The following is a 14,929-nucleotide window of genomic DNA, read 5'->3' on the forward strand; positions in this document are numbered from 1 at the left end:
TCTGGAACATAAGGTGTTATATGCAAAGTGACAGTCATTCTGTTGCTCTAATTATGTGCTCCTGATAATGGGTGTATGTACAACATATGCTGCGGATATTCTACGAGTCTGTGGTGTCCAGTGCTATCATCTGTTGCTGTTGTGCGCTGGGGCAGCTGGCTGCGGGTAGCAGACACCAACAGAATCAAGAAACTCATTCGTAAGGCCAGTGATGTTGTGGGGATGGAACTGGACTCTCTCACGGTGGTGTCTGAAAGCAGGATGCTGTCTAAGTTGCATACCATCTTGGTCAATGTCTCCTATTCACTACATAATGTACTGGATGGGCACAGGAGTACATTCAGCCAGTGACTCATTCCACCGAGATGCAGCACTGAGCGTCATAGGAAGTCATTCCTGCCTGTGGCCAGCAAAATTTACAACTCCTCCCTTGGAGGGTCAGACACCCTGAGCCAATAGGCTGGTCCTGGACTTATTTCTTAATTTACTGGCATAAATTACATATTACTGTTTAACTATTTATGGGTCCATTACTATTTATTATTTATGGTGCAACTGTAACGAAAACCAATTTCCCCCGGGATCAATAAAGTATGACTATGACTATATATAAACCCCTATATATGTCATAATAATATTAATCTTACCTGATTTTCCAGGTAGCGACTTAAGTTCTCATCATTTTCGGCTACAACTGGAGGAAATAAAAAGTGACCAATTTCATCCTCAGCTTGTGAACTGCTGCACCGAATGTTATTGAATATTCCAAAAGCAACCAGATCGGTTCGAAATAGGCCAGTGATCTGATGCAATTCTTGTCATTTTATCAAACCACCCAATGATGATATTACTGATGATAAAAATTGACCTAGTGTATGCGTAGAATTGTTCAAACTATGTTCTCCTGCGCAACAAACATTCTAAATTTGTAACACTAGTTGCAGAGTTAACAATATTTTTTTTAGTTGTTACAAAATTCAGTAACATCGAGTAAAATGCGTTTTAAATCTTGTTCTGCACACAACACTCAGCTGTCAGATAGACTCTCAAGCATATCTACTCAAACCTATATTTTAACATGAATGTTTTATCCTTCTCACTGCCATTTCAACTCCAATATGCTCGTGAAACTAAATATGGGCCAGGGCAATGTAACGTCTTACCTTCAGTCCTGTCTACTCTGCAGCATCTGATAAGTAACAACAGCGCTAGGATAATGACTCCGCATGCTGCAAGCGCACCCGTCAGGATCAAGATGAACTGGTATCTGCTTTCTGAGGTGTGCAATAGAAGTCAAATATTAGCATTTTACGGAGATTAAACAATTGAATCACGTGTACTGCGGACGTAAAGAATCCGATCCGTACTTTCTCTCGCATCTTGACCACATTGCCTTCGTAGTAAATCGCAAATTGAAATAAAACGTGGATTATGCGTAGGGCATTAATAAGTAATTATATCAATATTTAATCCAGCTTATTTTCATCAGTAATTCTGTATTCTTGAGGAAGTTGATAAGGCATGGATTGAAGCGAGGGCTGGCAAACATACACAAGCGAACTCAGGTCAAAGAATATGATGATGCAAAACGGAATTTCTAGGTCGAGTTGTGAATTGTGCCGGCAAAATTTAGCAGATACGAACTCTGATATAATAGGCAGGCAGGCTAATATAAGGTGTAGCAGCTTGGTGTGCAGAATTAGGGATATCAATATGTTGTTTTAAACCAGATGAAGGGAAAAGCAGCTTACATTTATTTATAGTATCATGTCAGGGCAGGTTGCGAAGATGCTAGTAAGGCTTATGCCATTCGTCGGCACAAATGTGGAATCTGAAAGAAGTGAAGTCATGCCGCATTTTTATTGAACTATGGTCTGGGATATTGTGATATTGTGTTCAATTAGAGTAAGATTGTGACGCGTTAGAGAGGATCCACGAAAGTCTATTTCTGTTAGAGATGCTGTCGAAACTGCATGCATTCTTCACTTTGCTCAGTCGTGGAGAAGATAACTGAAGACTCACACACACCGATTATGAAACATTCTGTTTCTTTACGGGAACATTTTTGTACTACTGATTTATATATGTAACTTATAGTAGGTCGATGACTGCATTGTACTGCTGTCAAACAACAACAAATTTCAGGTCATGCAATTCAGTGATCAGAAAATTCGGTGAATCTGATCGTGCAAAGTGGAGATCAGATAAAATTACATAAGAGGGCAAGTCTGCATTGCTGATAACAAGGATTTAGAAAGACAGGATCTGCAAAAGTCAAGGAGTTACGCCATTTATTTTTGCATATTATTCCTTGAAGCAGGAAACAGCAGCAGTATAATATGATATCTAACTCTTCTTTGTATAGCCAATGCCTTACATTTCGCTTTCCCCCTTTGAATATGCTCGCTTCATCACTGTTTGTGAGGAATTGATAAATACCAGACATAAAACATGTGGTTAAGAATATAAGCCTCTTACCCAATATGATTCTATATGACTCGGAAGCTGGCTCCTTCATAGATTCATGGAACACCTGGCAAGTATAAACATACCCACTTTCTGTTACATTGAGGGAGCTTGAAACGAGATATAATCCCTCCTCGTTCTGCATTCGTGTGGTATGCATTCCTGAAGTGATTTTGATTTCATTTTTATACCATATGAGCTCATAGTCCTTCGGGAAAAAAGCAGCAGTTGTGCACGTCAGAGTCACGGAAGGAGCGTTTACTTCGGTGATTTTCAACGGAGTCGGCGGAACTGCAAATGATTAAAAAAAAGAAGAGAGCTAGAATCTCTAAGCGCGCATTTATCAGAGAAAATAATCGCCGACAGAAAAGTACTCTTCACAACCGGGAACGTTAATCTGAATTTAATTTGAAAACATTAATCCCAAATCAAGCAGGTTAAACATTTCTGCATGACGTTTTATGCAGCGATATACATTTTCGTTAGTTGTTTTTTTTCTTTGAATAGAACACTTTCAACTCAGGTGAACGTATCACGGAGAACTTACATAAAACCTTTCCGTGTTACTCTTTAACTCCGTGACCACTATTTATTTCTCCTTATTCCACATGCAAAAAGCTGCAATAAGATTAGTTTGTTTTTTTTGTAAATTTGTCTAATCTTAAATCAACATTTTATAAATGATTGTATTTGCATTGTGAGAACGTTCTGCACGATCTATAATGTGTTGTGCTATAAAGCATTTCGATTAGGTCCTCGTAATTCTTCTCATATTCTATATGTCGTAATGGTTATACGCCGAAACAACAGAATCTCACTACATATTACACAAACAAATGACTTATTTTTGCAAATACTGAATTCAGTTTGAATCCCATTATATCTTCCATCGACTCGTCATACCGATTGAAAATATATACACGTTTAGTCACATCAATTACCTTACAGAGTGTTGCATATAAAAATAATTTGAAGGTACAGAAGACCTATTTTAGCTAACGTATGCAATTAAATTTATCGTGAGTTTTAATCTAATTTTGTTGTTATCAAGTGTTGACTTGTATTGTATCGGATCCTGCCTAATAATTATTTCATTCTCCTTTATACTTGTGTACAGGAAATTACATGAAGCAATCTTGAATCTTGAATTTGGGACCTTCACTGCAGATACCAGTTCCACATCTCGGATTGGTAGTGGTTCCACAGACCAATCAGGTGTGCGAGATTGAGTCAAAACAAAGCGGGAAGAGTTGATAACAAAACGCAGCTTAACTACTTTTGGAGAAACTTAACGGAAGGACGTTTTGAACGCAAGGTGGTCTACACTATCTAGTATGATTAACAGCCAAGATCTTACAGTGTAGAAGGACGTGCGAGATTCTGATTACTGACGCAGTGCTGCAAAATGATGCAGTGAGTAATTTGTAATACCATTGAATGTGTTACTATCAAAAACAATGTAAGGAAAGAACGTTCAATTCAGAAAGTAATTCATCAGCAATAGAAAAAACCAAGAAGCTTTTGTGAGAACAAATCTCCTTTTTGTACAGAGTGTAAATCCTACACTAGGTTTAGTGAGAAAAAGAGATCGTTTTATAAGCCGAAATAAAAAAGCCACTTTTAAATCAGGAATAAGTGTTGTATCAACTGTTCTGTAACTCGCTTAATAAAATGTTACTATTTAGAGAGGATGGAATAATGATATCCATCTGAATGGACTGGAAGTGGAAATCAGTATATATGGAGGGGGCATGGAACTTGGGCGTGTTGCAATTGTTAGTTGAAATTAGTGCGGCACAACAGCATTCTGTATAATCGACAGACATTGAAATGTCAACTAATCAAATTCCTATAAGGGCCATAATTAAATCTCTCACTATTCATCACACATACAATTGGTTATCCAACAATGCTCTAATCGGTGTCGCATTAAGACTGCTAATTCCAACATGTTTACCCGGAACAAACCTGTTTGCAATACGAAAAAATATCGTATAGCGATGTGCTCTATTTTCTACATTAAACTAGAACAACGCTTAAACAATAATTGAGAGTTCCATAGAGAGGATTGACATAAACAGAACCCTTGTACCGTACGTGCCTAATCACTCAAAGTAGTGACACAGTTGGGAAATGTGGCGAAGAAGGCAGTTTGATATTCCTGCCTGCGTTGGTCAGGAATTGAGACGTCAGGCTGAAATTGCACAAGTCGTTGGCGAGAACATACTTGGGGTATTGTCCATGGTTCCCTTCACCTAGCCACAGCATAAATGTCATTAATCTGGAATGAGTGCGTGCAGCACTGGCTCTGCAGGATTTCATTTACTTGGAGAATCTACGACTCTTTGTCAGCAGAGAAGGAGGTCGAAGAGTGCTCTGATAGATGCTTATAAAGTTATAAGGACCAAGATAATGTGGATAGTCAAAGTCTTCTTCCCAGATTCTCGGTGTTTGCAACTAGAGGGATGGATTTAAAATGAATGGGCATAGGTTTAAATTGAACTTAAAAGGTATTTTTTTCTGCACACTTGGCAGTAGGTACATGAAATGACATGCACGAGGAAGTTGAGGAAGCGGGATAAAATGATAATGCCAAAGAAAAAGAAACATTCAGACATGCGCATGAATAGAAAAAAAATGTGTTCAGGGATGTTGGGGTTTGTTCGGCATGTCAGATTTGGGTTGAGAAGTGTCCGTCTAGGTTGTATAAATCTATGACTCGTGTGAAAAAAAAATCAAGCTAATTTTGTGCATTTTAATAACCCTACAATTTTAGCGGTTAATTGGTTTCCTGCAGTTCTCTCCTGTCTGTCAACATGCAAGAAAAAACAACAATTTTTTTTCTAACACACTGAAAGATCATGGCCGATCTGCATTTTCACTTTCAAGTTGGAAGGTGAAATGTACAATGACTTTGTCGCCGGGGAGATATCATTCTGTTAAATCGGCTTGGAGAGGAAAGTGATCGTGGTTGGCAATGGGAAATGAAACAAAACAGAATGAATGAAAACGAGCCAAAAAAACGTAAGTATTATTTCATGCCCAACCCTCCTGCTCTCCATGACAGGGTTTCTCTAGATCTAGTTACGAAGAAGAAAAATACCCGATTTAAGAAGAAGCTACGTCAATAAACTTAATGATCCAAGCACAGCGTAGTGAGATTGTTCCGGTGTAGGTTATTTAGCGACATTTAATGCCATTCTTTTAATAATGCCATGGAATAGAAACATAGAAACATAGAAAATAGTTGCAGGAGTAGGCCATTCGGGCCTTACAGCCTGCACCGCCATGCAGTATGATCATGGCTGATCATCCAACTCAGAACCCTGTACCTGCCTTCTCTCCATACCCCGATCCCTTTCCTCACCAGGGCCATATCTAACTCCCTACTAAATATAGCCAATGAACTGGCCTCAAATGTTTCCTGTGGCAGAGAATTCCACAGATTCACCACTCTCTGTGTGAAGAAGTTTTTCCTGATCTCGGTCCTAAAAGGCTTTTCCTTTATCCTTAAACTGTGACCCGTCGTTCTGGACTTCCCCAATAGCGGAAACAATCTTCTTGCATCTAGCCTGTCCAATCACTTTATGATTTTGTACGTTTCAATAAGAACCCCCTTCAATCTTCTAAATTCCAGCGAGTATAAGCCTAGTCGATCCAGTCTTTCATCATATGAAAGTCCTGCCATACCAGGAATCAATCTGGTGAACGTTCTTTGTACTCCTTCTATGGCAAGAATGTCTTTCCTCAGATTAGGGGACCAAAACTGCACACAGTACATAGAACATATAACGTAGAATAGTACAGCACAGTACAGGCCCTTCGACCCACAATGTTGTGCCGACACTCAAACCCTGCCTCCCATATAAGCCCCCACCTTAGATTCCTCCATATACCTGTCTAGTAGTCTCCCAAACTTCACCAATGTAACTGCCTCCACCACTGACTCAGGCAGTCCATTCCACGAACCAACCACTCTCTGAGTAAAACACCTTCCTGTAATATCCCCCTTGAGCTTCCCACCCCTTACCTTAAAGACATGTCCTCTTGTATAGAGCAGCGGTGCCCTGGGGAAGAGGCGCTGGCTGTCCACTCTATCTATTCCTCTTATTATCTTGGACACCTCTATCATGTCTCCTCTCATCCTCCTTCTCTCCAAAGAGTAAAGCCCTAGCTCCCTTAATCTCTGATCATAATGCATACTTTCTAAACCAGGCAGCATCCTGGTAAATCTCCTCTGTACCCTTTCCAATGCTTCCATATCCTTCCCATAGTGAGGTGACCAGAACTGGACACAATACTCCAAGCGTGGCCTGACCAGAGTTTTATGGAGCTGCATCATTACATCGCGGCTCTTAAACTCTATCCCTCGACTTATGAAAGTTAACACCCAATAAGCTTTCTTAACTACCCTATCCACCTGTGAGGTAACTTTCAGGGACCTGTGGAAATGTACCCCGAGATCCCTCTGCTCCTCCACACTACCAAGTATCCTGCCATTTACTTTGTACTCTGCCTTGGAGTTTGTCCTTCCAAAGTGTACCACCTCACACTTCTCCGGGTTGAACTCCATCTGCCATTTCTCAGCCCACTTCTGCATCCTATCACTGTCTCTCTGCAATCTTTGACAATCCTCTACACTATCTACAACACCACCAACCTTTGTGTCGTCTGCAATCTTGCCAACCCATCCTTCTACCACCACATCCAAGTCGCCAATAAAAATCACGAAAAGTAGAGGTCCCAGAACAGATCCTTGTGGGACACCACTAGTCACAATCCTTCAATCTGAATGTGCTCCCTCCACCACCATCCTCTGCCTTCTGCAAGCAAGACAATTCTGAATCCACCTGATCGAACTTCCCTGGATCCCATGCCTTCTAAATTTCTGAATAAGCCTACCGTGTGGAACCTTGTCAAATGCCTTACTAAAATCCATATAGATCACATCCACTGCACTACCCTCATCTATATGCCTGGTCACCTCCTCAAAGAACTCTATCAGGCTTGTTAGACATGATCTGCCCTTCACAAAGCCATGCTGACTGTCCCTGATCAGACCATGAGTCACTAAATGCCTATAGATCCTATCTCTGAGAATCTTTTCCAACAGCTTTCCCACCACAGACGTAAGGCTCACTGGCCTATAATTGCCCAGACTATCTCTACTACCTTTTTTGAACAACATTCGCCTCCCTCCAATCCTCCGGTAACATTCCTGTGGACAACGCGGACGTAAAGATCCTTCCCAGAGGCTCAGCAATCTCTTCTCTCGCCTCGTGGAGCAGCCTGGGAAATATTACGTCAGGCCCCGGGGACTTATCTGTCCTAATGTATTTTAACAACTCCAACTCCTCCTCTCCCTTAATATCAGCATGCTCCAGAACATCAACCTCACTCATATTGTCCTCACCGTCATCAAGTTCCCTCTCATTGGTGAATAGCGAAGAGAAGTATTGATTGAGGACCTCGCTCACTTACACAGCCTCCAGGTACATCTTCCCACCTTTATCTCTAATCGGTCGTACCTTAAGTCCTTTCATCCTTTTTTTCTTGACGTAATTGAAGAATGCCTTGGAGTTTTCCTTTACCCTCCTCGCCAAGGCCTTCTCATGCACACTTCTTGCTCTCCTCAGCCCCTTTTTAAGCTTCTTTCTTGTTTCCCTATATTCATCAATAGACCCAGCTGATTCTTGCTTCCTAAACCTCAAGTATGCTGCCTTCTTCCTCCTGACTAGATTTTCCACCTCACTTGTCACCCATGGTTCCTTCACCCTACCATTCTTTATCTTTCTCACCGGGACAAATTTATCCCTTACATCCCGCAAGAGATCTCTAAACATCGACCACGTGTCCATAGTGCATTTCCCTGCAAAAACATCATCCCAATTCACACCCGCAAGTTGTAGCTTTATAGCCTCATAATTTGCCTTTCCCCAATTAAAAATGTTCCTGTCCTCTTTGATTCTATCCTTTTCCATGATAATTATAAAGGCCAGGGATTGGTGTTCACTGTCCCGCAGATGGTCACCCACTGAGAGATCTGTGACCTGACCCGGTTCATGAACTAGTACTAGATCTAGCATGGCATTCCCCCTGGTCGGCCTGTCCACATACTGTGACAGGAATCCATCCTGGACACACTTAACAAATTCTGTGCCATCTAAACCCTTGGAACTAATCAGGTGCCAATCAATATTAGGGAAGTTAAAGTCACCCATGGTAACAACCCTGTTATTTATGCACCTTTCCAAAATCTGCCTCCCAATCTACTCATCTGTATCTCTGCTGCTACCAGGGGGCCTATAGAATACCCCTAGTAGAGTAACTGCGCCCTTCCTGTTCCTGACTTCCACCCATATTGACTCAGAAGAAGATCCGCTACATTATCCATCCTTTCTGTAGCTGTAATAGTATCCCTGACAAGTAATGCGACCCCTCCTCCCGTTTTTCTGCCCTCTCTATCCCTTTTAAAGCACTGAAATCCAGGAACATTGAGAATCCATTCCTGCCCTGGTGCCAGCCAAGTCTCTGTAATGGCCACTACATCATAACTCCATGTATGTATCGAAATTCAGTTCATCACCTTTGTTCCTGATGCTTCAGGTGTTGTCTTACCGAGACCTTGACAACTGCAGTGGTACCTCCCTGCTGCTGTACTTGAATCCTGTTGCAATGAATATCAGCATACCATTCGCCTTTTTCAACGCCTGCTGTACCTGCATGCCCACTTTCAATGACTGGTGTATAATGACACCCAGGTCTCGTTGCACCTCCCCCTTTCCTAATCGGCCACCATTCAGATAATAATCTGTTTTTCTGTTTTTGCCACCAAAGTAGATAACCTCACATTTATCCACATTGACTTACCTCTGTAAATTTAAGGTGTTGTAATATCAGGTATTGTAATATATAATGTTTGGATTTCATTATTTCCTTAATAAACTGTTTCTTCCGTCATTCATTTTGCTGCTGTCTGACAGTATGCGATTTTCCTCACCGGACGGGGTTCAGGTGTAACATTCACAGACAAGAACAGAACTCAGTGACTACCAAAACCTTGTAACCCCTCACTAGTGACGAAACACTCGACCCCTCTATTTGGTTGTGTCAGAGGAAATTACTGCTTATTTAACACAATACGTTCTACCCCTATGTTCTAATTCTCTAAACCCGCTGAAAGTTCTGCGTCGCCTGAGCATAACACACCGTCACCCATGTGCTTGCCTTGTTTGAAACAAAGCCTTGCGGGAAACTTTGGTCGAGGCCTGCAAGATTGTTTTTTTGACGAAATCTCAAAATATTCCGTGATATTTCGTCATAACTACAACCCAAGCCTATGTAGAGCAAAGGCTTCCAATTCAAGAAAAAAAAATGGTGTCCACCCACTGTAAGCAGCAAGGCCATCGTTCCGGGGAAATAATTCAGCGATCCTACCCGGATGTCTGGTAAACATCCTGAATCTGCATACCTAGATGTTCTGTGGAAGATATTCATCAGAGGTTTTGCATAGCTCCAGAAGTTGCGGTAAACGTATATTTCCGGAATAAATAGCATTGCAGCAGGTAAAGGAATAAACAAAAAAATGTTTGATGGACGCAGAGGATCGAGAACGCGTGATTGTGGAAGTCAGCATGTTGGACCATGCTGGAATGAGGGGCAAGCAGGGGAATGAAAAATAATAAGTAACAGGAGGAATAAAATAAGCAGGAATTGCAGTAAGAGTGAAACAATAAAGCTAAAATTTTTAATTCTCTTGTGATCAGGACAGAATTTATAAAGCAAATCTGCCAAAGATACTATACCCTTTGCCATTATTTCAAATGAATCTGGTGAAATATTTATTTTAAAATGTTACAGATCATTATTTGTGTAATGTTTTGGACGCTACGTGTTTTTGATTTGTCTCTGAGGCTGCAGCAAGGTATGACAAAATGATGAAAACTCCCTGACGTTCAGAACGGAATATAAAGAAGGATTTTTTTTTTCAGAGTAACATCGTTAACCTGCGGGAAAGACTGGAAAATAATATTGGAACAAAAAAGGAAAATACCGTCTTTTCTGGGGGAACATATTGCTGTAGCAATTTTCCAACTAGCTTGATGCAGTAATGCAGACATAAGGTGATAAGAGGGCACATAATTAAATAAAGGTTGCTTCCAGTACTGTAATGACAATGATGACCAGAAATTGCGGGTTTCACTGCTGAGCAAAATAAATTATAAATTTCCCAGTGACAGCTTCGAAATGTATAACAAGGACATATCATCCCAAGGAGGGTTACAACCGTTAAATGTTTAGGAATTCTGAATTTAACAGGTATTTCTATTTTTTACATTCTTTGGACCAATCTTTTGTTAGACGTTGCATTGATTATGTGTACAATGCTCAATTGTGTGATTTAAAGTGTTTTGTCTTCCATCGTGAGCAAACATACTACCATTTATTTTACCGATCCCTGCCTCCAAGACAAACTTATATTACATGCTGTACCGCATTCACAACTGAAACTCGCAAAATGTCATGAAATCTTTCATATATTTATTATTATTAATATCACTGTTTTATTTTTACATGTTCTACTGTTTAACTGATTACTTAAGAACGTAAGAAATAGGAGCAGAAGAAGGCCATCTGGCCCCTAGAGCCTGCTCCGACATTCAATAAGATCACGGCTGATCTGGTCATGGACTCATCTCCATACCTACCTGTCTTTTCTCCGTAATCGTTAATTTCCCTACTATACAAAATTTTTATCCAACCTTCTATAAAATCTGTTAACTGAGGTAGCCTCCACTGCTTCACTGGGCAGAGAATTGCACAGATTTAGCATTCTAAACTAAGTAATAAACTGTGTTTTTAAATAAAACAGAGAACAAACTAGAACACGGTCAATACCACTAAAACCGTCTAGTGGTTCCTAATAGTTATTGACGGAGGAATTCATACAGTGCACGCTGCTGTGTATTTTTTTCAGAATCAGAATGTGCGGCAGCGGATATGGTAGCTCACAGGACTAGAACCACAATCAGCGGCTTTTCAGACGGCCTTAGATCACCAGGACAATACCAATACGCGCTCACGATGCTGCTTGCAGTTCGTTGACTCCAGCCTTTATCACCATCATTCTTTCAGTCTGATTGATAAGCTATGGGTCTCTGTATCTCCCTCAGCAATTGGATTTTCGACTTGCTGACCTGAAGAAAACAATTTGTATCAATAACTCCTCCTCACTGAGGACCAACACTGGCGCATCTCTGGAATGTGCCCTTAGCCCACTTATCTACTCTCTCTATATCCATGGCTATGTAGCTAGGCATAGCTAAAATGTCAGCAATAAATTTGGCAATGATACAACAATTGTTGGCAGAATCTCAGATGGAAAGGGGAGGGCGTACAGCAGAGAGCGATATTAGCCAACTGAGTGGAGTTGCAGCAACGACCTTTCACTCAACGCAGTAAGACGAGAAAGTTGACTGAGGTCTTCAGAAACAGCAGGAGGAGGGATCATAAATCAATCCTCAAATTGGGAGAGAGAAGGCAATTTCAAGTTCCTGGGTGTCAATATCTCTGGGGAACGAACCTGGCCCTAACAAATCGACGTTGCTATAATGTGGGCAAGTTAGTGGCTATATTTTTTTGGAAGTTTGAGGAGATTTGGTTTGTCACCTAAGACCCTCGGAAACGTCTAGGGATGTACCAGAAGAGCATTTTGACAGGTTGCATCACCGTCTGGCATGCTGGGGAGCGACTACTGTACCAGATCGAAAGAAGCTACAGTAAGTTATAAATGAGTTAGTTCTATCATGGGTGCTAGCATCCATAGTATCCAAGACATCTTCAAGGAGCAGTGTCTCTGGAGGACTGCCTTCATCATTAAGGACTTCCATTACCCAAGACATGTCCTCTTCTCATTATAACCCTAAGGAAGGAGGTGTGAAAGCGTGAAGACACACACTCAGCGATTCAAAGAAATCTTTCTTCCTCTCTGCTATCCGATCTCTCATGGATAATGAACCTATAAACACTACCTTACTGACATCAGCACTGGACTCCAAGGCCGGATTGTTCTGAGTTCAAACTCAGCCGGGTCCCAGCCTGGACAGCAGCAGTGTCTGCAGAGAACAAATGCCCGGCCATCTACTTTCATATCTGCCATGAATACCCTGTATACCCTTTGGTCCACGATGTCACGAAGAGTCGGACTCGACTTAAGGACTTAACAACTGAACAACAACTTTAAATGATTTTGCTGATTTTCTCTTTTTCCTATATTATTAGGTTGTATTTGCTTTATATTGTACTGCTGCCGGTACGTTAATAAATTTCACGACGTATCCCGTCGATGATTTTAGTCCTGATTCTGATTCTGATTATAAGTTAATTCTGTTTAGAAGTTCTCCATTCGCTAAATAGACATAACAAACATTTATTTATTTTTTTTTTCCATTTGCAAAGTGACAGACAGACTCGAGTTTACAAATGAACTATTCTCGGGCTTTCCTAATGATGCCAGAGTATGCAACCGAGACATCGGTTGCAATTGATATTTGTACCCGGCTGGAAACCCGAGAAGCGGTTATTTGTTATATATGCTGACAAAACATTAGAACTTTTTCCAGAATCGTTTTGATATTCTGCAGGTAATCGCTGAATTCTTAACTTACGAAGGCCACGACATCATCTGTAACTCACAGGTCTACAATCGGATGAAATAATTTCAGTTAACACATGTAATATTCTATTTCAGTAATTGCCTAGCTACGGACTTAAAATCCTTCATTAGATATACATCCCAGAATTAAATTTCCAGATAAAAAAGGAGCATAATTTTTTTTTGAAATTAGAAAGCAATGTTCTTTCGGAGATTACACTGTTCCACCAACAGTAAACGGTGGTTATTCAAACCCGAAAGGAAGAATACTATTGTGGATAGTGTGGCAGTCCCTTGTTCTACTTTATCAATATATAACGCGCTCCGTTAAATGTAGTCGTTGCATTTGTCTAAGACACGCCGAGTGAGACTTACCGTGTACAATAACGTTCGTGCCACTGCCTTGGGAAAATTTTCTTGTCCAGTCTCTCACACTGCAATAATAGATTCCAGAGTCACCGAAGCTCACCCCGAGGATATGGAGTTCGGCAGAACCTTGCTCTGAAGTTATAATACTCATCCTTCTCTCTGCAGTGGCATCTATAAATTGTTTTTGTCCCCCTTTCCTCCAATAAGCATCCACCAGTGAGTTATGAGCGAAGATTGGGTAGGTGCAGTAAATTGACACATTTTCACCCTCTGCCTTCGTCACCTGCTCAGGAATCTGGTTCACTGTGAACGAGGCCCTGCCAGCAACTGTCAGAATGAAAAACATTCGTTATCAGAGCATAATGATCGGCATTATTGACCAGAAAAAAAAACATATACTGTTACTGTAAACGAAAAAAGGTCAATTTCCTTGTGATTGAAGTAAATCAATTGTAAATATCTAAACTGCGATTTACTAATCGAGCAAAAAGTACCTCATGAAGATATTCCCTGCCCCCACTCCGTTATTCAGCATTAACGAGAGAAGCGTATACATACCAGTGTAAGTAATCTGCAGGACTAAGATATACTGCAGCAAAGTAAATATTTGCATTTTGAACAGAAGCAATAAAATCGAACAGTGGTAACTGTCTGGCAGCGGCTCAGTCAAATAACACAATGAAAGGAAGCTTTGAGGGTGCCTGATGGAAGTGCTGTTGCAACTGATGACTTTGTTTCAAATTACGTCACAACGGCGAACAAAAAAAACGTTTAAAGTTGCACGCTGGCTGGACGTATCTGATATTACAATCAGGTCAGAATTTCCATTGGCTTTCTCAGTTGTTATGAAACACATTGAGAAATGGAAATCGAATGCGAGAGTAACACGGCGGAAAGATACACCGCTGTGGTTTCAGTGTCTATTTGAAAAACCAAAAACCCATGCAGTCACAGCATTAGAGTGAAAAGGAACAGGCAGAACAATTGAACCTAATACTTCTGCCTTCGTAGGAGCTCGCAGAAGCTTTAGATAAATAGTGTCGCATAAAGGATAAGTGCAAATGATAGAGGAAAAGGAAACTCTATCAAAAACTAAGAGGAAATAATGAGCCGAAAACTGATGAATCCAGACAGCTAATTGTCAAAATCCGGGCTTCCAAACGGATGTGGGGTGTGGGGGAGAGAAAGAGATAGAGAGAGAGAGAGAGAGAGAGAGAGAGAGAGAGAGAGAGAGAGAGAGAGAGAGAGAGAGAGAGAGAGAGAGGGGGGGGAGGGATGAAGATAGTATACAAATTAATTTTTTATTATTTGTAGTTATCTGTTAGGCGGTGCAGACAGGGTTGTGCTAGGCGGTATGGTGGGGTATAACATCCTTTGGTCTCCCCGAAGAGTTCAGTCAGTTTATAGCTTGGAGGTTTGTAAAAATAACATACGATTAGC

The 14,929-nt window shown here is 40.9% G+C and overlaps 1 long non-coding RNA gene across 1 annotated transcript; it reads right to left on the bottom strand.

Annotated features, from left to right (window-relative positions):
* Positions 1 to 2,623: 2,623 nt before the first annotated feature.
* LOC140210221 (uncharacterized) lies at positions 2,624 to 14,141 on the bottom strand. The gene is made up of 3 exons (XR_011889178.1): positions 14,048 to 14,141; positions 13,496 to 13,816; positions 2,624 to 2,757 (listed from the first exon to the last, which is right to left on the bottom strand). It is a non-coding gene; the product is annotated as an uncharacterized lncRNA (long non-coding RNA).
* Between the last annotated feature and the right edge of the window lie 788 nt (positions 14,142 to 14,929).

This window comes from Mobula birostris, chromosome 15, assembly GCF_030028105.1.
Source record: "Mobula birostris isolate sMobBir1 chromosome 15, sMobBir1.hap1, whole genome shotgun sequence".
Lineage (NCBI taxonomy): Eukaryota > Metazoa > Chordata > Chondrichthyes > Myliobatiformes > Myliobatidae > Mobula > Mobula birostris.